Consider the following 27382-nt stretch of genomic DNA (forward strand, 5'->3'; position numbering starts at 1 on the left):
GTTTAGAGGGTTCCGGGTTAGATTCCCGGCCTAGTCAGGGATTTTAATCGCGTCTGATTAATTCTTCTGGATCGAGTACTGGGTGTTTGTGTTTGCTCCAACACTCTCCTCTTCAACACACTACACTACCAACCACCACAGAGACACGTAGATAATGATTACATCTCTACATATGGGGTTGGCGTCAGGAAGAGCATTCGGCCATAAAATAGGGCGACACAGTACGCACCCGTGACGATGAAGTACAGTTATATTAGTAGTACACATTTCATGCCCGAGGATAATGAAGCACGGCCTTATGGTGGAATAATAATAATATTTTAGTTTTACGTCCCACTAACTATGTACCTTGACGGTTTTTGGAGACGCCGAGGTGCCGGAGTTTTGTCCTGCTAAAATGGTTGAAATAGGTCATATTAACTAATCAGAACGTCACTAACTTATTATAAAATTATTTCTTAGAATTAATTATCTCATTCACCCGTTTCAGTAATGACAATATCTTAAACTGCATAATGCTTCGAACAGATATTCAAGTTATGTTTTATTTCTTAGGTCCTGTCTACGAAGCGCATGCAACCACTTTTTACGGAAGTGCTCCTCCTTAGGAAATTGATCGTATGAGTACGATTGACCTTGATTTTGGTACATTGGAGTAGTACAATTGTCAGGCAAAACATTTTTCTTGTTTTCTTTTCTGCCATTGCGATATATTAAAACTTTAACTCCATCAGTTAACTAGGCAACTTCCATTAAAGACACAGAGAAACAAATGACGATCGAGACATCTATCGGTAGTGTTTCAGTACATTTCTATTGAGGAGATATCTGATGATGAGATAGCGGCCCCGGTCTAGAAAGCCAAGAATAACGGCCGACAGCACGACAGGCGTTCGGGCTTAGCAGTGGTCGCTTGGCAGGCCAAGGCCCTTCGGGGCTGTTGTGCCGTGGGGTTTGGTTTTTATAGTTAGCTTTACGTTTGCTCGCTATTTTGTCGTAAGCAGTAATTTTAATTAAAAATGATGGCCGTTTTGAACAGTTGAATATTTTCCCTATTTACATTAAAATCCTTGGACTGGCCGAGAATCGACCCCGTCTAGAAGATCTATAGCGAATATTATGGATACGTGCATACCAAGTGTTGCAGACTCGCAGAACACACGTATAATACTCTCGTGGCTGTTTAGTCAAGGCCGCACTAGATAGACAGGCCATAAGGCTCGGACCGTGACGTCACGACAGTGGCTGGCGCTCAGCATGGCAGTGTACGGCCCGCTCTCACTGTCTCCATTGTATTGTTCATTTATTGAACCTTAACGATATAACTGAACACGCCTTCAATTGTGGTTTTATGTAGGCTTGTGCACTACACGAGTTTTATGCGGGGGGGGGGGGAATTGGCGGGACAATTTATGTACGATTCTTTACGTAAAATTAAGCTGACATCTGCCATTTGTAACGGAACACGGTTTCGGGTAAAAGATTAAAACCCATAATACGTACTGTATGAAAATAGTTTTAATGTTACTAGGTAAATACATGATAGCAATTCACAACAATAGTCTGGAACCTTTCTTAGAAATTAGGCTTCAGCTTAAAACTTATCTAACAATTCTCAAGGTTTCAGTTTATCAATTTTTCTTTTCTTACCGATTTATGTTGCCTTTGCTGGCAAGATGTAGTGTTTACAGTGCACTATGTCTTCTGGTATGGGCTAGAATAAAATTGTTACTTTCATTGACCTGTCTCAGTCTTATACTTGGCTTTGACAATATGAAAGTGGCTGAGGTATGAGTGACGCTAGTAATGCCATTCCTTATGCAGCCAGTCCCTGCTATGAAGGGTGTGAAAATGTTGCTCATAGGATCGGTTGGTGCATGCATCTCAGTGGGCTTGGCAGACTGATGTGCAGAAGCAACTTCTGGCTCAGTGAGGAAAGCAACGGGAAACTACCTCACTCCTCATTTCCCTAGTACGCCTCTTCAGTGACACCTAGGCCATCTATGACAGCTAATGGTGAACCTGTTGAGGATCCAACCAGCCTTTCTGGCTGAATACCCAACATACATACCGATTTATGAGTATCCTTACTTGAGGATTTCTTCTTCTTAACCACGAGTTTGCGATAACTTTTCTATAGTTATTCAATAATATATTACAAAAGATGTATATTTATTTGTCAACGAAATTTTTAAAACTACTTCTACAATCACTGCATGTTTCAAACATGACATTTTCATTTTCATGAACATTGTTGACAAGCAAAATCAGAATGTTTCACTGAGAATCCCCATGTAAAAACCTCGATTCAAATTTATCACTTATAATTACACTAAATAATTTAAATTGTGTGACCAAAATGTTAACAATAAAATTTGATGGTTATTTCAAAGCTCCCCTGTCAATTATATTGAAATTTTTCCTCTGGCCTTAACACATCTGACGTTATATTATCATTATTTAACAATAAAACCTCTTGTCAACTTATACATATACAATTTTTCATAATTACTTTACAAATATATCCACCAAAATAAACTAGACCTAACAAAACGTTTTCAGATACAATAACATCATGTAACTCAACTACCACATTTTCAAAATGTGAAATGTCTGAAGGTTTTAAGCATTTACAATCTGAGCTCTTGCAATCAACATAATTAATGAAATATCACGAATAGGGATGCATTACCGTTAGGGCTTTCAATTTTCGTTCCGACTCAAGGATTTACTTCACTGAAGTATGGTAGCAGGCACCACGTATTTCCCTGTACTGACCAAATCTTGCTTCCAATTCGTCAGTTTGAAATTTCTCTAACAATACATACTTGAATCCTAAACTTGTTTTCAAGAAATTCATTAACTCTAAAATAGTTTTTATAGTGTGAACTAAGGCTGTTTGAGTTTCATTAGTAAGTTTTCCATGACGACTCTCTGTTTTTTGTGTGATCTCCCCTTGAACAGAAAGATTATCCCATCTAATTAACCATGTTAAAAACTTGCGTAGAAATAAAACATTGTCGTCATGAATTGAAAATATTGTGTTACAATGAGGGTCGTTAAATCTATCGCCTTTGAAAGCATGCTTAACATTAACAATCTTCCACCACTGAAGAATTATTTCTAAAAATACAGCTGTACTTTTAAAATCATCTCTATTTTTTATTTTATAGAAGTGTTTTAAAGCAGCGACATATTTCTCATCGAACAGCTTACAACAAAGGTTTACATTTTGTCGCTCTAAAGAAGTTGGGTACAACACTTTTTGGTTCAGGGCAGGAGCAAGCTTAACTACATCATTCTCTTCTCCTCTGTGCAGCTGTTTAAGGTGACCAACACTAGCAAAACATTTTTTGTCTGACTCAGGGTTGTCCAAGTCAGGAAACACGAAAGTTTGTAAGTTATCGGCTTGATTAAGCCAGTTATTTCTTAAGCTTTTAAATAAATGAACAGTATCGAACATTACAAAAATCTTTTGTGTTTCGTCAAATGGATTTTGAAAAGTGGTTTGTAAATTGCTTTTGCACAGCTTTTCAAACATTTTTCTATTAACACTGTTATTATCAGAAATTATGCATACTACCTTATAACCTATATCTGTTAATACTTTAAGGACTTGCAAAGTTATTTCTTCTAAGAAATGTGACGTTAGGTTCTTACATGGAAACAAATCAACAACGCCTTTATTTTTTAAAGAATAGATGACAACATAAAGGTTTGTACAGTTTTAGCTATTGTTGTGTTATTTTCTTCACTTTTACTACTAAAAGCAACTCCCTCTACCTTTCCTCCTTTATAGTTAAGCTCAGGTTTTACATAGACTTCATCCAACAAGAAGTTACAAAATATTTCATGTTCGTTTAACAATTTTAGTTTCTTTTTCAAGTAATTCCAATGTGAATCATCTGTACCCGAATTTCCAATGCCTAGTTTTGCAGTAAAAGACTGTAAATACACAGGGTGAGGCATTGTAAGGAACGTTGACTGTCTTACCTTCTTATACGCCCCAGGAGATGCGAAAAATATTGAAGCGAACCATGCTATTAGTATATAGGAGTAAGACACTTTATTTGCAAAGGCTAAATTTAACTGTTCCTTGCAAAATTCTAATTGATCAGTATTGATACAGTCATCAACTTCACTTTCAATTTCATCGATTATTTTGTTTACAGTTTCTATTTTGTCGTGGATAGCCACTTTTGAGTCACAAGCAAGACTAAACAAGAAGTTACAGGTACTTTTCAAATTTGACCATTTTAATATATTGCTGCCGTTACCTAATGCACGTATATCAGGGTTATCATTCATGAAAATTCCATGTTTTATAGCTTTAAAATCAAGAGCTTCGTTTAATGTTAAAGAAGTACCAATTTTCGGAATATTTTCCTCAGTCATAAAAATTTTGAAAATACAGAGACTTTGACTGTCAAAATTGACAAAAACTTTGTCAAAATCTAATTTGCATTTAGTAGTGTGAAATTACCCTTAACGTCATCCAAGTCCTTGATCCTGTCATCTTCCTCAGCTTTCTTTCTTTCTTCTTCCCGTTTTTCAATTTCTTCTTGTCTTTGAATAGGAGTTTTCCTCGGTGTTGGAAGATTATTAGACAGATAGGTAGGCACATTTTCAAACATAGAAGGAATAGCGTCGTTTGAGAGTTTTAAATGGTTACGTTTTACTGTTAAAATAGAGCCATCAGATCTTTTAACAGAATCCTCCCTAATTATGAAACATTCGTCGAAGTGTTTTATGCACACAACTAAGCTTGCTGAGGGACAAATTCGGTTCGATGGATGGCTAAGATCCACTTTTGTTTCCGAACCAAGTCAGTTTTTTTTTCCTATTTGTTTTACGTCGCACCGACACAGATAGGTCTTATGGCGACGATGGGACAGGAAAGGGCTAGGAATGGGAAGGAAGCGGCCGTGGCCTTAATTAAGGTACAGCCCCAGCATTTGCCTGGTGTGCAAATGGGAAACCACGGAAAACCATCTTCAGGGCTGCCGACAGTGGGATTCGAACCCACTATCTCCCGGATGCGAGCTCACAGCTGCGCGCTCCTAACCGCACGGCCAACTCGCCCGGTAAACCAAGTCAGTAGAAAATTTAAACACTGAAATATTGGGCTCTTCTACAACCACGTACACAACACGAGGTGGGCATAATTCACAATGTTCACATTCATTCATTCATTCATTCATTCATTCATTCATTCATTCATTCATTCATCATCTGTTTACCCTCCAGGGTTGGTTTTTCCCTCGGACTCAGCGAGGGATCCCACCTCTACCGCCTCAAGGGCAGTGTCCTGGAGCTTCAGACTCTTGGTCGGGGGATACAACTGGGGAGAATGACCAGTACCTCGCCCAGGCGGCCTCACCTGCTATGCTGAACAGGGGCCTTGTGGGGGGATGGGAAGATTGGAAGGGATAGACAAGGAAGAGGGAAGGTAGCGGCCGTGGCCTTAAGTTAGGTACCATCCCGGCATTTGCCTGGAGGAGAAGTGGGAAACCACGGAAAACCACTTCGAGGATGGCAGAGGTGGGAATCGAACCCACCTCTACTCAGTTGACCTCCTGAGGCTGAGTAGACCCCGTTCCAGCCCTCGTACCACTTTTCAAATTTCGTGCCAGAGCCGGGAATCGAACCCGGACCTCCGGGAGTGGCAGCTAATCACGCTAACCATACACCACAGAGGCGGACCACAATGTTCACACACGTTTAAATCATTCAGCACCATTGATAGCCTCACTGCTGCGAGGTTCAGATCAGCCTACAAGTCACTGGCGAAAAATGAAGCGGCCGGCTATTTGTGTGACGTAGCGCCGGAAGTGGAGGGGGGGGGGGGCCTTATGTCCTGTCTATCTAGTTGGCAAGGGCGCCCATAGGATAGTTTGTAGGATGGGGGTAGGGGCTAGACCTGGGGGTATTTAGTACTTTTAAGAGTTTGGAAGATGAATGTCGACTTGTATTCCACGGTAGAATACCACACACGGTATCCCCTGTCACTTCTCCGTAATACCGATTTTTAAACCACTTTCTTGAAAGAAAAACAGCTGACTATATTAGATTTTTTCCTTTCCCTGAGAGCTAGGGTAGTTCCCGTCCCCACCTTACCCCCGGGTATGGGCGCCCATACTAGTTGGTCTTGGTTTAGTTCGCGGTTAGTGTTTTCACCACGTCAGATGCAGGACTCAACATTTAAAGACGACTATAGCTTTACACAGAATATTTTGAACCATACCTGTAACAAATTTACGCTACATTATCATTGTTACACACTGTCTTAAGTCTGCAAGTTAGGAAGGAAACTATTGTTTGTATTCATACCATGATTCGCCCGACTCGTTGGCTGAACGGTCAGCGTGCTGGCCTTCGGTTCAGAGGGTCCCAGGTTCGATTCCCGGACGGGTCGGGGATTTTAACCTTCATTGGTTAATTCCAATGGCTCGGGGGCTGGGTGTTCTTTGCTGTCCCCAACATTCCTGCAACTCACACACCACACGTAACACTAACCTCCACCACAATAACACGCAGTTACCTACACACGGCAGATGCCGCCCTCCCTCACTGGAGGGTCTGCCTTACAAGGGCTGCACCCGGCTAGAAATAGCCACACGAAATTATTATTATTATTATTATTATTATTATTATTATTATTATTATTATTATTATTATTATTATTATTATTATTATAGCATGATTCAGGTATTCCCAGGCCGCACCAAGGCGATTACTTAAAGCTTCCCGGGCCGGATGTGGGTGATCACACTAAAACTTCAGTGCCTGCGCCTGGACTAGAAAGACAATTCTGGGTCACACATAAGCATTGATGCACCTACACGTCTGCCGACACGAGCGCCCTACTATTAATAACTCATAAATGCCAACCTACTGTGTCGAGACTCGAATCGCTATTCTTGAACAGAGAAGAAAAATGCTTAAACAAGTGCGTTCCTTAGTCAGTTGACTTCCCTCCACCCCAGCAAATTAACGTCAGACTAACACATAACCGGTACAGGGCTTCAGTAGAACTACGGCTTTAATTTAATGAAAAGTAGCCCCAGCATTTTTCTGGTGTGAATATGAGAAACCATGGAAAAACCATCTTCAGGGCTTCTCGACCCACAATCTTCCAAATGCAAACGCAGCATGCCGAGTACCACGCAGCAGTCTCACTTCGTCACGTTACTTTTATTCGGCGCTCAGAGAAATAGAGGCAATTTTATTACACAACCATTATTCAAAAATTTGCCTGAAGTAACGGAAGTTTATGACAAAGAACCTGATAATTTCTTCAGCACCATGCAACACGCAGAGTAGCTAGTCACGTTATTACAATCGCCTAATTAACTTTCACTTGCCACTTGGGGACGTCTTCCTAGTCTTCCTACTTCCAACACGATGCCCTTTTGAATTCCCCCGTTTGTATAGATGTATTTCAACTGGCTCGAGGAAACTTAACCCCCACCGCAATTCTGGGGTATTTCTCCTTCTGAAACTTTTACCGTTTTCAGGTAATATTGAAGGTCCGTTTCCTTGGCAGAGTGGTCCGCATAGCGGCCTTGGGTCGGAGAACTTAATTAATTCCTTTGACTCGGGAAGCAGTAGCGGCGACAAAGGGGGCGAATGGGGGCAGTTGCCCCCCCCCCCACTTTATGGAGAAAAAATATTCCATTTTAGCCGTCTGAAACTAGGAATATAGGAGTAATTTTTTTTAATAAAAGCACTTTGTACAAGCCCTGTTTTCTTATCAGCTAATTCTTTACTTTATTTTCGTTAATTATTAGCGGGAATACGCACAAAATGTCGCTCGTCGCGGCTAACTGATTTGCATAGCGCCACAGCAAGTAGTGGGGACTTTGCATATGCTGTGAGAAAGGTACCAGAAGTATAATGTTTTGCCAAGATCATGGACACTGAGGTGTGATTCACTGACTTGCCGCGCACATTCGTCCGTCTAGCAGTCTCTTTACTGTCTATTAGTTTCTTAGTGTATAGGCCTAGTCAAATACTGAATGATTTTAATTGCATAATCACGCCGTACTTCTATTTAATTGTAATAGATGTATATATTGTTCTTTGGTGAAATTTTTATTGTATAGTCTATTATTGAATCAGAATCTCAAATTATTGCCACACTTAAGTTGGTAAAACATTTACCACTCTGTGGAAATTGGCTCAGAGAGCATAAATAATTCCCACTTTGGAGTTTTTTTTTTTTTCAGTTTACATGCATACACCACGCCGTCTTCCTCCCTCCCCCCCCACCCTCCGCCCGCTATATCCCGCTAACCCATGTACTTTTTGTTGTCTGTACATTCCTCCCCCCCCCCCCCCACCTGTAATTCCCAATCGCCGCTACTGTCGGGAAGTGACTGTTTAAACCTCTCTTCATGAATATACTGTACAAGTAACCACCTCAGAAGCACGCCATAGTGAATACATCTTCTCTCCACGTAGGGTTGGCACCCGGCCGTAATACAAAGACAAGTTCACAAGAGGGAGTGGGAAATGTGGAAGAAAAAGAGGAAGTAGTATCGAAATGGAGACCATATTCTTCGGAGAGCAATCGCTTGTTTTTCCCATCACATTGCATTGTATGAGATGAATTTATATGGCATAATTTTACGACCGGATGCCCTTCCTGACGCCAACCCCTGTTGATGAGTTAATGAAGGTGAAATGAAGGATGGTGAATGAAAGCGGTGGTCCGGCCTTTATCCGGAAATGAAAGTGGGAAACCACAGAAAACTATTCTCAGGGCAACTCATGCAGAGCTTGGCTCCATAGCCATAGCGCGTTAACACGCTCGGGGCACCGCCCGCTACCCATCACATTGGATGCTAGAAAATAATAGGTGCTCTAAGTCCACGCAAATGAAAACAAAGGAAGTACTTCTCAGGCAAGAACCCACTTTTAAATTTTTTAAATGCTATTTGTTCGGGGCGTCGACCTATAGAGATCTTTTGCCCCTACTTGCGCCATGTGATATGAACCTGCGTGTAATTGGAATGGAGGAAGTGTAGAGTGTTGAATGTGAGGAAAGGAACGTTAAGGACGACACAAACTCCCAGTCCCCAGGCCAGGAATATTAATCATTTACAATTAAAAGCCCCTGACCCAGCCGGGAATCGAACCCGGGGCCACCGGGTGACAGGCGGACGCGTTGCCCCCTAGACCGCGGGCCGGACAAGAACCTATTAATTATTAAAACATTTATAAATAATTATTGGAATTTTTATGATTGGTTTAATTATTCAAAGTGAATACTCTTGATTAGAACTGACATAAGAAAAAGCAAACAAGTCGAGAAAGCCATAATACTTAAAAGATTACTCTGTTTAAACAATTAGTCTAATCCCCACGAGTCCCACCAGTCACAGAGGTAAAACTACCTTCTCTTTGTACAGTACCTCGTATATTAAGTATTTGAGCGACAAGCAGAGAATGGGAGGTGACTGTTGCGCATGTGTATCATCAGAACGACATGTCAATGAGGATATCCGACGAGAATCTCATTCCACTGGCTGCAGAAGAGGACAGTGAGGGAGGGAGAAGAGCTCAGCCTCCCGCGGGAACGTGACACGGGTCGTAATTCAGGCGAACTCGCCACACACACACACACACACACACACACACACACACACACACACACACACACACACACACACACACACACACACACACACACACACACACACACACAAACACACACACACATATTTCGACACGTCTTGCGTATTGGTGCAATAAATAAATGAATAAATAAATAAATAAATAAATAAATAAATAAATAAATTTTGAACAGGGCAATGCGTAGAAAATGTTAGTAGTGATGATGCTTGTTGTTTAAAGGGGCTTAACATTTAAGTCATCGGCCCATAGAAAACGTTAGTAGTATGAGTAAATTACATCCAGACAGAATAGGAGCTGAATCAGCATTTCCTACGGGTGTCAGGTTACAACGGTCTCGAAAGCCCAGAATAATGGCCGAGAGGATGCGTCGTACTGACCACACGACCCCTCGTAATCTGCAGGCAGTCAGGTTGAGCAGCGGTCCCTGGGCAGGCCAAGGCCCTTTCAAGGGCGTTAAGTGCCGTGGGGTTTGGTTTGGTCAGGTTACATCCTGGGTCAATGACCTCCCTCGTCATCAAGGTCGCGGACCAGCGACGTCATCGTGATGTCATAACTTAACCGAACAGTCCCAACCTAACTTCACAAGCTCCATCGAGGATCCCAACGATCAGGTCAGTGACGAGTTTTGGGGGAGAGCGGGCTAACCCCTCCTCCTGGAACCAGTGCGGTTCTTCCAAAAACTGCAAATCGATGGCACAATGAGCATTTACCTGTTTCCCCCAGCAGATGCTGTCCCCTTCAGACAAGGAGAGTGCCCGAGAGCGGAAACCGGCTGAGAGACCAGCAGTCGCCTGTCTGCCTGATGACAGACTGCGAGTGTTCCTTTTTTCTTTCCTCTTTTTCTGGTGGGGTGGTGGGCGGTGGATCCCGCACCCCCAGTGTGGTGATCAGCAAAAGCTACGTCACCTCGAGCATGCTCTTAATTCTAAGAAGAAAAAGGGAGAGCGCAGAGGATTGGAAGACGCGATACTCTAGGAGCAGTGGCCTGTCCTCACGCTCAGCATGTTATCAAACAGATGTGGTGATGGGTCAAAGAAAGTGGCGTAATCAAGTAGTAAGGGCGAGGAAAACACATAGGCAGAAACAGAAAGTAGTTTGTATTTAAAACCTGGCATTTGTACGTAGCACATGCAAAGATGTGAACTGGAAAAACCCAGGTAATGTTAGTTAGAAATCAATAACCCGTTCCGAGCCGGTCCAATTATTCAGGAGATCAGTCCTTCCAGGCACTGTTGTGGATAGCATGGGCTTTACCGGCTACCAAGCCATGTCGTGAGAAGTCCTAGGACGTGCGATGCAACCTGGTCTCTATGGGGTCCCTGGTAACTGGTCTCCGATCCCGGAGAAAGTGGCCAAGCCCGCTTAGGCAGGGACCTATTGGGGGGGCTGGCACATGGAGACGGACCTCTTTCCTCTCTGAAGGAGTCATGACTGTATATACCGGGCAACTACGATGAGAGGTCGTATGGCTCCCCGCGCAGTTGGCGGCACACCAGCGCCTCCCGAAGTGCCGTGCAAGCTGTGTGGTGGTGGTATTCACCAGAACAGCGGGTTCAGCGTACTTGGAGCCCACAGCTATCTTGAAGGTGGCCCCACCTCATACAGCGGAAACACTGCAAGAGCTGTAGAGAGGGACATACAGATCTCACCTGAATACTACGGCCCATTGGGGTCCTTTCCTGGTTGGTCCGTGAGTTAACTGCCTCCCTAGGTGCAGTCTTAGTTTGTAGCTGGATGAACCTCCCTTGGTGGGCATGCATATTCTTCTTCCTGGTGCGGGGCTGGCGTCTTCTTCCTGCGACGGTCTATTCTCGGCGGGGAAGAAGGCCTTGTCCTGACAGTGGCTCTTCTCCCAGCCTGAGGACCATTAGGGCACAGACAGCCCCGCTGCAGTGCCGTTTCTTCTTCCTCCTGGCTGACTGTCGGCGTCGGCAGACGCTGGAACCTCGGTGTTCTCAGTGTCCCGTAAGGAATACACGGTTGTCTGCACCCTAAAGGTGGTGCTATCAGGCCATGAGGCCTGGTTAGCAGCATCGGAACGCCAGGGACATCTGCCTGCACCTCTGTGCTGCCATCCACTTTCCGAAGCGCCAACCTGGTTTTCACCCTGTTGATGAGCCCTTCTTGGGGGATCCGTGAAGGTGATTGACATTCCTCGCTAGCGGACTTGGGCGCTTGTGTCTGCTTCAAGAAGAAGGCATTATGACCTGATCGCACCGTTGCGACGCTTGAGTGCGTCGGTATCCAAACCACTTCCCCCAGCCGTGGGCTCCATGAAAGTCGAGGGGCACGAGTCCGTGCCTACCTGCTTGTACCTCTGCCTCCTGGCGGTCTGGGTGCTGACAGTGTTCATCGTGTCGTCTCCTCCTGCATCGTTTGCATGGCTACCTCCTGTCTGTCTTTGACGTCTGGGCTTTCTCTGGCACCAGGTAGATGGACGAACTCTGAAGAAAGTGAGAATACTGCGCCTCGTAGAAGCTGATGCAGTTTGGTTCCTTGGGGCGAATGATAATCGCCCAGGCTAGGACCTCCTCGACGGGTTTATGTGGTTCGTCTCCTCCTTGGCGCTCCATTAGTTCGGTAAGGAATTCGATCATTGCAGTCGTCTCTTTGTAGTTGTACCTGCCCCAAGGATAGTACACAAGAGCGCCGGGAGGGCCAGGTTCACGGATTCGGTCCTGGAATTTTTCCTCTCAGTGAAATTCCCCACAGCCGCCTCGTAGTCAAAATCAGCGAGTCTGTTGTTCTCTGCCATCTCTTCCTGAAAGAGAAGTTACATTGAATAGTGCGAGATAAATGATCTGTTGGTGTCTAATCAAACGTACACGAAGACAAACAAATAGCTCCTCTTGTATTGAGAATTACAAGTTCCTGGCAAAGAGAATGACTAAGCGGAAGGCACGTCCGTCCGTCCGCTATCACAGTCAGCTTGCTCATCTCCGAGTGTTCCCTCCTTAGACTCTATTTTATAGCCCAGTGCGGGGTGGAGAGAGACGGAGATGGGAAGGTGGATGGGGGATATAGAGAGCGCTATTATCTGTTAGTGATGTAGATATAGAGCGCTGCACCAACGAAGAGAGTTCCTTGGATGACCGTTAGGGAACAGCATGTATCTAAGATGACAGTCAACATACGTTTCTAAACGAGAGCGCGTGTTTTGAATTTTGACTACCGTCAAAACAACGCGTAGAGTCCTATAGATGACTAATAGAGAGGGTGTCGAGCATAAGATGGCGGGTTTTTGAATATTACAACATCGTACACATGCATGATAGCGGTTTGGCAGCGTGTTTTGAATTTGACAGATAAACACATATTTAAGACGGTCATAGTACGTGCTAGAGAGAGAAAGAGAGAGAGAGAGAGAGAGATATGGTTTTGATGGCGTGATTTGAAGTGTAGAGACGTGTAAGTACACGTGATTTTTGTCAATGAAAGGATTATAGTCGTGAATATCAGACAAGACCTGTTAGAGATGGCACTCATCATAACGGATGCACCAAACGAAACTGAAAGATTGAATGTGAAAGACGAGTACATCGAACTGTTGCAGCGGAGATTAGATGAAAGAAATGCTGAGAGAAAGATAATCTTTGGAGATCTGAATGCACGTGTTGGTAACGAACCGGAAAGGTGAGAGCACGTGACAGGTAAAGAGGGAGAGGATGTTCTTTATAACGGAGAGCTACTTCTTCATGTATGAATAGTGAATTACTTCGTCATTTGATAATAAAAAGTTAATCCCTAATCCACAAATACACCTGAGTCGAGCCATCTAAAAATGAGGTATCCATCATTGACTGCAATATAATGAAGAAAAACTAGATGAGATATATGCATGATGCTAGGATCAGAAGGGATCCCGAAATTGCCCGCGACCATCCCTTACTGACAATAGTACTGGTTACTTCACAGAGAAGAAGAAAGAGGAGAGAGGAACAACAGGAAAGGTACAGGATCCATGGGATCCAGTATCAAGATGATATAACCTAGGAAGCTCAGAAACTCTAGAATGTAGCAACAGAAGATCTGAAGTAAGGATGGGTGAATTTTAAGACACTTTGGGAGAAGGCAGCAAAGGCAACTTGTGGAACATCAAGATTTGGACAATGAAAGGAACAAACTGCATGGTGGAATGACTCCGTTAGTTCTAAGGTTCGAAAAATGAAGGCAGTATGGAAGAAATACTTGGGGACAGATACAGCTGAGGACTACGATATATAAAAGACTCAAAGAATGATCGCCAAGCGAGCAATTGAGGAAGCAAAGAAGAGCTCCTGGGAGGAGTTTCGAAAATGCATGGAGAAGTCACACTATGAAAACAAAAAAATGTTTAATAAGGTATTAAAATATCTCCGTAAGAAAAAGAATGACCTTTAAAATTTATTTAGTCTGAAGAGGGAACCTCCTGGCTGATGAGGAGCAGATTATGGAAAAATGGCGAGAGTATTTCAGGAAATTATTGACTTGTGAAGGTGATACAGAAAGAGAGAATGATCCATATGAAGAAGTGCAACAGAATGATGTAAGAACTAAGAAACTATTAAAAAGATAAAGCTGGGAAAAACTGATGACCATGACGAAATTGCACCGGAAATGGGAGAAGTTGGGAAAGACCTGTTTTTTGTAATCCAACTAGCGTTGAAACACAAGAAAATACCTGAAATATCACTCATCGTTCAAGCCTTCAAGAAGGGTGATAACCGAGAGTGCCTTAGCTATCGAAGCATTTCCCTAATGAGAGTACCAAGGAAGATCTATTCGAGAATAATTGACATGAGACTCAGAAGAGAAGTTGATGGACAGTTGGAAGAAGAACAGCGTGGTTTTCGACAGGAAAGAAGTATCCCGCATCTGGTTTTCACATTCAGAGAAAATTATTGATCGGATTTCACGAAGTGCATGTGTGTTACTTCGATCTGGAAATAACCTTCATTTAGGTTCCATGGCGTGAGATATGGAAGATAGAAGCATGTCAGCCAGAATTTACTTCAAGACATCAAAATTTTCTACAATAACTGCTGAAACTATGTGAAAACTGGAAACAAGGTGTCTAAGGAGTTCCTCCCGACAGCGGGTGTTTGGCAAGGAGACATTTTGTCTCCCTGCTTGTTCATCATTATTATGGATTACAGCATCAAAGATTGTAAAATGCGCACCCATCCCTTTGCGGTGGGATGATGGATAACGAGACCAGTCATGTTTTCCAAGCTTGCATTTAGTTATGATGTTGTCCATAATCACTAAGTCACAGGAAAACCTCCAGCAAAATCTTAATATTTGGAAGCAGGAAATGCTGAAGAGGATTATCATTAGCACAGAGAAGACAAAGTCAATGGTGATATAAAGGAAGCCTGTCCAACATACCATCACCATGTACGGCAAGCATATATAACAAGTACAGAACTTCAAGTACCCGGGAGCTACAATCAGTAAGGGTGGACGAATGGATACAGAAATAAACGCTATGATTGCTGCAACGGGTCGCCTTTACAATGCCATCACCCTATGTTTCATAGGCGAGAAGGAAATCAGTAAGAAGATCAATCTGTTGTTTACAACTCAATATACGCAACGACACGTATGTATACCTGTGTTGGATCAATCAATCACTGTAGATCATGGGCCTTAAATATGCGGCATAAGAGCCGAATGCAAGCGACAGAAATTCACTATCTTCGAAGAATCGAGGGAAAGACAAAGGGAGATAAAATACGCTGCGTGACAATCAGGAATATGCTCAACGTGCAGTCATTACTGTCAAAAAAATTAGGAAATCCAGCTTCGATATTGTGGGACGTCATCAGGATGTAGAACACTCAGCTTTCACACAGAGAATGGGGAGCCAGAGCTTTTGGTGCAAGACCCCGTGGTCTATGGGGATATAATATCAGAAGCAGTCTGAGAGGAAGGGACGTAGACAGGCGCAGTGTCAGGAGTTGGCTCGAGATTGAACTGGTGAAAGCTCTCTGCGAAACTTTTACATATTCGGGTGGAAGTGGATCGTTTAAGTAAGTAAGTAAGTAAGTAAGTAAGTAAGTAAGTAAGTAAGTAAGTAAGTAAGTAAGTAAGTAAGTAAGTAAGTTTTCGTACGTATAAGTAATTTCTTTGGAGTATAGTGTAATGTTTCTTAATTTGCAGTGATCAAACTAAGAGCTATCTTTCTCATAATCGTAGTTGATTTTATGATTGGATTGAAATCAAGCAATAATGTACAGAGTTTTTTAGTGAAACGTGATGTTTTTACGGCCAAGCTTTGCTTGTTTGTAGTCTGTAAGACAGGATACTCATGCGGCTCGCATCTCCAAAAACGCAGAGGTAATTGTGTCTACAGTCTTGAACAATCGAAGCTTTTCTCAATCAGATAATGTCACGTGTGAGGATCTTGTGGATGATACGTTAAAGCATGATTTATGAGTCTGCAGGCGTTGTTGCTGCTTTAAGAGCATTGTATTCACTACTGTCAAAGGTCAGAATTAGCTCTTGTTTTACGTTGATTATAATAGTCTATAGCCTTCAGCTCTGGTAGTACTGACAAGTACAGGACCTGGCGAGGAGAGGGACTAAGCGGAGGCACGTATGTCCGTTCGCTATCACAGCCAACTTTTACATGCCTGTAAAAGTGTCATACTCACTAATCATCCAGTTGTCATTCGCTTTTAGACATCACCCTGCCATCCATATGAGATTACTTTCTTCAGCATTATATGAAGGGTAGAGTTTCATTGCACACTTGTGATACCAACATTATTTGACCTGTCCACTTCTACACAATTTACCTCATAGCGAGCCTTGAAAAAGAGAAAGGCAAGACCATAGTGGCTTGGTTGCGATGTGCTTGGACCACTTCCATCTGCCTTATCAATACGTCCTTCGATATAGTGGTATCATGCATAAGATAGTGTATACACCCTGCTGGTTGATTATGCGAACTTCATCATTGATGTTGAGTCCAAACGTAAAAGGTTGATAAAAATAAAGCTCATTTCGTACTACACATTCTTGAGTTTCTACCAAGCTCATGATGTCTAGCATCTCCTCCATTTTGTAGTAGAGAAAAACTTAAGTCTTGGAGAAATTGCCAATGCACATATGTTAACGAGACGACTCTTCGCAAACATGTGGTGTGCTTCATGGATGTAAACCGTGTTTTATAGATTTGTTTAAGTGGTTTAAGATGAAGATTGTAAGCCACGTAAATATGCCGATCTAAAATAATGAACTGGTTGTGTTTATACACACGCCTAAGGGTAATGTCACTAATGAGTGTTACAGTCAGAGGATGTAAAGCTCTACTGACGGTTTCTCATTTACGTTACAGTCACCTTCTTCTATAATGATATCAAATCTTTCAGGGCGTGTGGACTTCGTTAACTGCTGGAGAAGTCTGTTGAGGGGAAGTTTAGATCTCACCTGACTGCCACTTACCGTCGAGGTTCTCTCATGATTGGCTCTTCGTTCGACTGCCTTCGTGGCAGTAGTTGTGAGCTGCGGCTGGTTGGCCCTGTCCTTGTGGGCCGGCATTATCTTCTTCTTCCAAGTGCGGGGCAGTATTTTCTTCCTGGGGATGGTCTCTTCTCAGCTGGAGAGATGGCCTCGTCCTGGAAATGGTCTGCCTCCCGGCCTGAGGACCGTGAGGGCACGCCTAGTCCCGCTGCGGTACCAGGAGCTTGTTCCTAGCTGGCAGCGGCTTCGGAGGGAGCTGGTACTTTAGTCTTTTCGCTGTCCTGTAGGGCACACATAGATGTCTGCGTCGTGAAGAAAACGCCGGCAGGCAAGGAGACCTCGGTGGTAGCCTTGGAACACCAAAAGGCATCCCTTTCCACCACTGTTCTGCGGTCCTTCGCTCAGGGCGCCATCCACGATTGCGTCCGGATGATAGGTCCTTCATGGTTAGCCCATGCTGGCAGTGGAGTATCGTGGGTACCGGCCTTGGTCTGCGACGACTTCGTTGTACAGGGCCACCGGATCTGAGTCTGCGTCCACTTGGAGAAACAAGGCTGCTCGCCCTTGGTCGCGCCGTCCCTCGTCCACCTCGGTGTTCGCGTTCTTGGCCCCCAGTGGAGCTGGGAGTCACAGGTCGGTACCAACCGACTTGCTACCCATCTCCTCGTCCCGCTTGGTGGTTTGCGCCGTGGTAGTGGTCTTCGTTGGTACTGGCCTTGGCTTCCCTTCAGCGATTGGTATTCACACAACCTGAAACAATCGAGAGAGAGGCCTTGATCTCGTAGAGGCGCTCGACTTCCTTGTGCCCAATAATGAGGCCTCCTGGCAGGAAGCTTTCAATGTACGTTGTCGGGGATATCCTGTTCCATCCCTCAGGTGAGTATGGTAGGGTGTAGATGACAAGGTATCTATTCAGCTCGCTCTTGAGCTCCGTTCTCTAGTAGACCAGGAGTCCCGGCATCCATGGGTCTACGTAGAACTCCCGGAACATGAACCCACTGGGGGCACTCACATCCTTCCCTATAATAGTAGCGCTCGACATCTTCTGTCATACTTCCTACTGAAATAAGAACTTGCACGAGAAGTTGCACTAAGAAGTTAAATACAAGTGCTCTTTCAAAGTACTGATAAGTATACTGTGACGTTGCTAGATTTTAGTTATGGGTATGGTATGTCGTATTAGGGTAAGTATGTACACTCAGAATAATCTCGCAATACACCAGAGTGGAAATGGTAAGTCAATATACCAACAAAACAAACACGATCATAGAAGAATATAACTAAGTCATGAACTTGGACACTAGTCCGACTAACGCAGTAACATAAACAAACAGCAGTCTATGCAAGTATGGCATGCCACGAAAAAGATTTACAGCTCTCCAGAAAAATCCATACGTATACAAGTACGCAGATTCCAGTTTCAAAGTGAAGGGTTTTAGCAGAGCGCATAGGGAAGCATTTTACTGTGTCCATTTTTTTTTCAGAGGGACCCGAGGTAAGTACAGATAATTAAAGGACATGGAAATGCGTGTGATAAAAATCAGGGAAAAAGAAGGAACAGTTTTTCATAATAATAATATATTGCCACAAACACCAAGAAGGGTTTTTACAAGCCAAAGAAAGTGAAACAGATAATTAAAGAAACCAACAATATTTTAAAGATTAGATACTTCTCATTTTCAAAAAATAAATGGGACGACCATTTAACAACACTATTTGCTATTTAAAAACAGCTAGACTCGAAACAAGATGAATTTTACAATAGTTTTCATTGGGAGTATCCTACAAAATGGTAAACAGATATTACCCATTAATACAAAAATTTTAAGACAATTTAAAAAGGCATTAGGCCACTGTACAATCGCAAAAGTAGAAGAAAAGAAAAATACCCGGGACAGGAACGTGGGGAAAAAGGGAAGGACGTGCAAAAGAACAGTACCTAAGGCTGGCAACAGGAATTAGAAAAGATAGAACCTACAAGCATTAATAGAATTCAAAATTTCGAACAGAAGCTAGGTGTTAATATGAATACAATTAGTCCTATTCTTGCGTTTGTTCACCAAGTCTTTTAGAATCCAATGGTTCATATCACAGTAATTATTCACGTAATAGAAAGCCAAATTTTGAAAAAGGATCGTAATGCAGTTCCAAGAAAAACACCACTGTCAACAGCTCAGACTAGCAATATTTTTAGCGTGAACAGTCATTAGCAGCCGTTTTCGGCTTGATGAAATAAGGAAGTGCAGCTTTAAAAAGAATTTCAAGTATGGCAAGGGAATATAAATTTAAAGTTCGTTCACCCGTCCAGCAGTCCTTGAGCTTCAATCATGAACAATAAACACCATTTAAAAAAAACATTGCACACGGACCAGCCGCTAGCCCAAATAAAAGAAAGTCCTCCCTCCACACAAGTCGTGTTCTTCATCCAACTCGCCGATCGAGCCCAAAGCAGGCCTTATTTATATTCCGATGGAAACGTCCAGAAATACGAGAGCAGAAGGTACACATTGCACAGCGAGGCGGTAGGGGAGGAAAGGAGGGAGGGCAACAGCAGGAACAGTACGAACTGGACGGGCGAAGAGAGCACACACACACAGAGGTTAGTAGCAGCATGTCGAGCGTAGCAGACGTAGAATCACGTAGAATAGTAGAAAAATTTGGAGCACGTTATAATACCGCAGCAGAAAATGCATTTTCTTATTTTGTACTTAGATGTACAGCTCTGGTAATACTGACAAGTACAGGACCTGGCGAGGAGATGGACTAAGCGGAGGCACGTATGTCCGTCCGCTATCACAGCCAACTCTCTCCTCGCGGAGATGTCTTCTTTCGCCCCCTCCCCCCGAAGTTCGCTCCCCGGCGTGGTGATCGATTCTAATCTACATCGCCTCCGACATGCTATTAATCCTAAGAAGAAAAAGATAGCAGGGAGGATTGGGAGTGTGATTTTACAGGAGTACCTGCCTGTCCCCATGCTCAGCATGTTACCAGGCCAGATATGGTAATGGATATCAGTAGCGGTATAATCGGGTAATAAGGGTCAGGACAAAATCACACACGCGGAAATAGAAATATGGCTACATGTCAAACCTGACAGCGGATATGTCGTGGAGCTACGCTCTTTTATAGGCACTGTGAGGTAGTGAGTGTGGGGAAATATAAAGTTAGAGGGGAATATATTGCGCCACATGGCATAAGATGGCATTAAGAGAAGGTGGTGTGGCTATAGATAACGCTACTAGTTGAAGATGGGGGTATGAGAAAGTGGTGGGTATTGTAGATGGCAGCACTAATCTAAGATGGCGGTATATGAACGTGGTGGGGATATAAATTGCACTACTACTCCAAGATGGCGGGAGCGATGGGGATACATATGGCGCAACCTGTGAAATATGGCGGTAGGGGAATGTGGAGGGGATATAGAGACTGTCACTAGTCACTATCGCTGAGCGATCTGTTTGAACGAGAGCGCGCGTGTATGTTGAATGTTGACAGCTGAAATAGTTCTTTAGTTAGCTGGTATGGCGCAGTTCGTGTCAAAAATGGTTGTATGGTTTGAAACAGGGAGCGCGTATTTTGAATGTTGACAGCTGTGATAGTTCCTTAGATAACTGCTAGAGCGCAATTCGTTCCAAAGATGGTAATACGAATCTACGTTTTGAAACGGAGAGCGCGTGTTTTATATGTTGACAGTTGTGAAAACCACGTGTACATGCACAAGACACTTCTTTAAATGACTGGGAGAGTATAAGATGGCCGTATGTTTTGGAGTCAGAGCGCACGTTTTGAATCTGACAGATAAACACAGAGCACATGCTAGAGCAGTAGCGTCCAGAGCGCTTCACACTGTGGAAATTCGCACAGCTGTAGACATGTGAATGCGTAGTATACAGTCGGTGTAGGAGTGGTGCCCGTTCTGTCACAGTAGACAATTTTTGCGCGTGCATTATGGGACGGAAGTATACTGCAATGCTACTCGTGTGTTTCATTACCAATCCGTTATCGGACCACTCCCTTGCAATCTGTTAAAAGTCAATGACTATACCGTTAAAATATGGTAAGTGTTAAAAAGCGACGGAGCGGCGATTTGCCACAACATTTTAAGAAAGAATGGGAGTTTCAATATTTTTTTTCTTCTGACGAAGAGAACTCAAAATGTTTAATTTGTTCCCGCATAATGGCCGCTCGTCGGAAGTTCACAATAGAACGACAAGATCAATCAAGCACCTGAACAAGAGGCTGCTGTTAGTTTAATTTTCGGCTTATCAGCAGTTTACAAGAAACCTAACAATCATATCTAGTTATATGTATTATTACACGTTCTTACTGCGTATGTTACGCAGTTTTAACAACTGAAGCACCTAGACAGGAGTTTTCAAAACATTTAAAGAAAGTTAACATTATGCTTGTTTAGTAGTAACAATCAAATTCCTTTTCTTTTTTAATTATACGTTTGGAGAAAAATACACAGCTGTTATTCTGAATCACACACTGTCTGCACAGTGCGGACCTATCTTGGACGCTGCTGTGCTAGAGTGACAAGTTACGACTTGTCCGCAAACGTGTTTATCGACGCTCAGAACGAACTCTCGCTGTCATCACGTGGGCTGTTTGACAGCTGAGAGAGGACAGCGCATTTTTTAATTTGACAGATAAACACACATACAGCATGTGACAGGTTGAGATTTTTCCACGAACATGTTTCTCGGCAGGTAAGACAAAGTGGCGGGAGGCAGAGCATGTGACACTCATCGAACCCTCACTGTGATCACGTGGTCTACAGTTCTCACCTAGAGTGCGGTACGAAGGACTAGAGGACAGCAATGTCTTAATATAGCAGCATCCTTCGTCGACTGCAGTGACAGTTTATACCACTGCATAAGTCTTCACGTCCGTTGACATCCGCTCACCAAACTCTAGCACGGCGATTTATAGTCGCTTAAAAAGTGTATAGACAGGTAGACTGAGTGGTGCTTGAATTGAGGTTTCACCTCAGGACTGGTATTCCTACTTCAGGGAGAATTATTTTCTGCTCACCGCTCACCGAGAGGACAGTCTACGTCTCTGCATTCTCCACCAAATATTGCAGAGCAGCGAACTGGATCGTCATGTATCACCACCACCAGTGGGACCTGTACCACCACTCCATCGACGACTTCTGTTGCGTCAGCCGCCCTCGACTCCGCCACCGTAGCCTACCGTGCTGCCTTCATGTCCTCCTTCGCTGATCCCAACTACCAGGCGAGATTTCTACCTCAAGTTCCATCTCCAACGTGGAACACCAACAGCCCTCAGTATAAATGGTCCGCCCCAACCACCCCTCCAGAAGATGCAGAACCAACCCGACGCTTAGCGGTCAACATGACAGATACTCGTCAGGAAACTGCATCTGAACCTTCTCTTCCTCCTACCAGCGACTCACTTCCAGTCTCAGGAGCCCGCCGTCCTCTCAACAATTCACGCTCTCTTCAGACCTCACCTACTGGTACCCACGTCTATCTCCTTGAAAATCCAACTCAGCAATTTCGAACCCCACGCAACATCCTTTTCATCCTCCTTAAGTTTAATATGCGCCGTGAAGAGGTTGCAGATATACGGCCACCCACCAATGGTATTATCATCAAACTGAATGGAGACCTCGCCGCCCAAAAACTCACTCTGTCAATGGGAGCAGGTCAACTTGGTTCCACCGCTCCCTTCAAGCTTCTGTCACAACCAGCGCTCAAGTCACCACCTTCGCTACCCAGACATAGCCTCTTCAGCTGTGTGGTTCGTGGTATAGATCCAACTATCACCGAAGAGGAAATCGTCACCGAATTGAACACCGAAGGTATTCCAGCTCGTAAACCCTACCGAATCTGGAATGCAACAGGCCCAACGTACATGGTGAGAATTCTACTGCCTACCACCGCAGATCTCGACAGGGTGCTGGCTTCGGGTGTGTCCATCTACCGACGCCTCTACAAAATTGAATCCTCACGTGCGCCACCACCGCAATCTACTCGTTGCGAATGATGTCTGATTTACAACTCACACACGACCAACAAGTGTCGAGCTCCGAGCCCTAAGTGCGGGCATTGTTCACAAGCACATCCAACGTACAAGTGTCCTAACACTGCGCAACCTCCTGTCTGCAACTCCTGTGTAGAAGCACATCCGACCTACGCCCGCAGATGTAAAGCTCGTCCCGCCCCTCCTCCTGATAATCCCGAACACGTCGCACATATCCGCACAGTCGATTCACCTACTAGTCCCAGCCGCTCTCTTTTCCCATCTTCTACCGTCGAGGATTTAATTCGATTCGTCACCATAGCCCTCTACAATATTCATCCGTACCACCGTCCTCTCGTCCTAACACACCTACAAGCTGCCGCAAACCAAACCCTCAATGTCCACTTTCAAATTGCATATTCCGGCCTAAATACTCACTTCCATTTCACCCCATTGGAAACTCTTGTCTGAACCCTGTCCGTCCTTCCGCCCCCACCTCTAACTCTTCTTTACAGCGAACACTGCAGCATCTAGTCAGCAAACATAACGATGGTGGGGGAAGAAAGCTCCAGTATCACATCAGCGACAAACTTACATCGCCCTTCCAGTTCCAGAAAGATCATCGGTCGATTTTCCTACTTTGTATTATTTATTGTATCTAGTCATGTAATTCTTTATTTTTTCCCCAGAACAGAATATAAATATTTTTCTGTAACAACGCTCATTCTCCAGAGCAGAAAAAGAAACAAAAAACAAAAACAAAAAAACACCCAAACACTCCTGTACATGATAACGAAATAAATAAAGTTACTCGTTAGCGAAAAGACCAAACCCCCTCCTATCTCCTTCTTCTTCACATCCTTTACCCACCTCCTTCCTCCATCACACCTCCCCAACCCGCCCGCATCTCTTGGCCAGAGAGAGGGCGTTACCCTCTAGGTGGCCCGCCCCACCCCTTCAGGGTGGGGAATGAAAGCATTTGAAGTAAGTAATATAGCAGTATATTTGAAAAAAAAGGGCGTGTATTTTGAATGATGACAACTGTCAAGGGAGTAAGGATCGAGGATAAGATAGTCACGTGTGAGAGCGCTCGCGTATTTCAGTATGACAGATCAACACAGAACACGAGTATCACTCCTATGTGAACGTGCTTCTTGACGCTCAGAGCGAACTCTCGCTGCGATCACCTGGCCTGCTGCATTAGCTTCCCAGCTGACCTTCACGCGCGACTCACTAAATTTTTATCTGACTAGAACAATAAATTTCTGATCTTAACACTTGAGCTTATAGATTCGAACTCTAGAGACATCCAGTAAGCTACAGTAGTTTTTACATCTATGGAGATCGATCTATTGTGTTAAGAACACTCTAGAATCGATAACTACGTGCGTTACTAGTCTATCCATATATGTGGCCACATACAATACATAGGTCTACAGAGGAGTAGGAGGAGGTTGAAATGAGCAGGATGCTATTGAGCAGAGCGACATAAGCATGATGGCGGGAGTGATGAAGTGCATGTGAGAGAGCTCCGTAAACTACCTACCATATTAGCAAGTTGAACTACAATTTGTGCGTACTAGAACAAGTTATATTATTAAGTAACACTTAGTGATAGGTTACATTCATTCATAATGTCTCTAAAGCTTGTGAACAAACGAAGCAATACTTAATGACATCCACGTCCGCTTCGATAAGGCAACGCGCGCCACCAACAACAGTGCTAACACATCTCGGCGATGTTTACCTAGACGCACTCGCCTTAGAGTCACCGAGGAGCTCAAGGGGGTGTGAAGTGTGAACTTGCTGCAATGCGAAATCAGATCTCTAAACAGGAAGATGCAATAGACGATGCAGAGCAGTACAGAAACAGAAACTGCTTATCAGTTCACTAGGTGGCAGAAGTTTCGAACGAGGAAGTCTATGCTAAAGTGTTCGGTGATGTGAAATCCTATCTATGGATAATACCGGTGTCATAGGCTCGGAAAACCCAAGAAAACCTCTGCTGAGGTAGTGAAGGGTGGGAAAAGGCCCATCAAAATCATGTTCACGCGATATCACGAACGTGACCCTATAGCTCGTGCAAAGAATTCGCTTAAGGTGTCTTGTCCAGAGACACGAACCTGCGTTAAGTGGCATTACGTAATATGAGTAGTACATAATATAGAGCGATTACTTTGGAAACTCAATCCATATGCCTGTGTTAACTAAGCAGCCAAGTGTTGGGGTGAAAGGAATGAAGTAAACACAGTTCTTAGGAGTAAGTCAGTACAGGCGACCTAAATAGTCACATTTCAGTATTCGGAAATAGCAAGCGAAGGGGTAGTTTGAAGTGTCCTATAACTTAAAAGTAATGGGCCACCCCAATCAAGTATTACAAGACGGGCAGTCATGTTTATGACGACAAGTGTTAAGAGGCGAGTAGTCATGTTTATGAAAATAAGAACTGCTACGTGTACAAGAGTGGGAGTAGCGATACATGGGAGAGGTGATAGCCAATAGAAAATCAGAATAGCTTTAGCTAAGAATAGGGGATATACTCATATTAAATGCTAGTTTCTTTAAATACGTATGCGAACGAAGGGACGAGCGTCTTATTGCAGTAGTCTTCGCCTTGGAAGCTTTACCTTCAGCTCACGTCAGCGAAATCGCGATCGATTTCCGGAAATGGTCTCGCTACTTAGAATATTTCTTAGTAGATCAAGTTTGGAGGGTGTTGCTAACACTTGGTATTCATCATCCATACTTTAATTCTCGACGTAAAGCCCTACTTCTTTAGGATATATCGTAGTTGGCAACTTAAAGCCTGAGCATGAGGAATATAAGAACAAGTGTGAGGACTCCTCGAATTCAAGCTCGCCCCGCCAGGCAGCGCTAGAGTGAGCAAGTTCCAGAGTACCGATCAGCTGGTCTTAAGAATGATGTCAGAGTAAACGTATTAGTCCGTAACTGATAAGTATCTGCACTTTCTTTCAAAAAAAATGAGAGATTACAATTAAAATAGCGTGGCAGGGTTCAATGTAAAAAATCATACATGGAAATAAGATCTACGGCCTTCATCACATGTTGCGGAAATCACAGGTTACTGGAGTGTACGAACATATACAGACAAAGCGCACACAACTCCCAGCATATTAAAACAACACCCATCATTTATTTACCAAATCAATTTATCGGTTACTGGACTTTCAAAAGCCTGAGTGAAGATTTGGCGGATGTTCGAGATTGTAAATCTCGCCGGATTTCCTTCGTTCTGAAGAAATCAAATCAAAATCAAAATCTCTTTATTTGCAAATGAGGTGTCTACCTCGGTGACAAATGGTACACTAAAATACATTATTGTTAAGCACTAAATTTTAAATTAACAAGAGGAGAAATTTTTTTCTAGAATAAAATAATATACAATTTATGCTAACAATTTTTTCTATTAAACAAACAGATCATCCTTAATAAATTTATATTGTTTACAAAATTCTACTTATAATATCTCCTATACTTACAAACATAGTCAACTCATATGCAGTATGTGGAATTACTTCAAATAATACTATGCAACTGGTATAAGATTAAAATTTACATTGCATTTATTTACTTTTTTTTACCCATTTTGGAACCGTAGTAGCATAACGACCTGCTGCGTCTTAACCAGAGCCCCCTTTTGCCACCACTTTTCAGAGTTCCAGAAGGGCCTTCACAGCTACTGTAGCGGTCCCAGGGCCCTCGAAGTCCCCACTGTACTTCACCCCTACAGGCAGTCCTCTACTTTGGCTGTCCAAACTCCATGGACCAGGGGATGCAATTAATATTTTCACATACGTTTTCTTATTTACAATAGCCTGCACTGGTCGAATGCCCTCTAACATTTCATTTATTTTCCCTGTTGCTGTTTATTCTCTTCTCGAATACCTGTACAGATTTTGGAAGAGGATCAAACACTACCCCTCGTAAACTGTTCCACTCCTTCATGCCCTTCCCAATGAATGAAAATTTACCCCAGTCGCTTCTGCTAAAATTCCTTCTAATTTTATACTTGTGTTCAGTTATGCCAATATATTTATTTTCCAACTGAAGCCTCTCACGGATTTCTCCCCATGCTTCTCCTCCTGTTTAAGCTCTATATAATCCTCTAAGTCTAATTTTCTCCCTTCTCTTACTTAAAGTTTCCCACCCAAATTCTTCTAACATTTCTGATACACTACTGTTTCTCCTGAAATCCCCTGTTACAAATCTTGCTGCTTTCCTCTGCACACGATCTATTTCTTTTATTAGGTATTCTTGGTGAGGATCCCAAACACTGTTTGCATAT

This window comes from Anabrus simplex, chromosome 2, assembly GCF_040414725.1.
Source record: "Anabrus simplex isolate iqAnaSimp1 chromosome 2, ASM4041472v1, whole genome shotgun sequence".
NCBI lineage: Eukaryota > Metazoa > Arthropoda > Insecta > Orthoptera > Tettigoniidae > Anabrus > Anabrus simplex.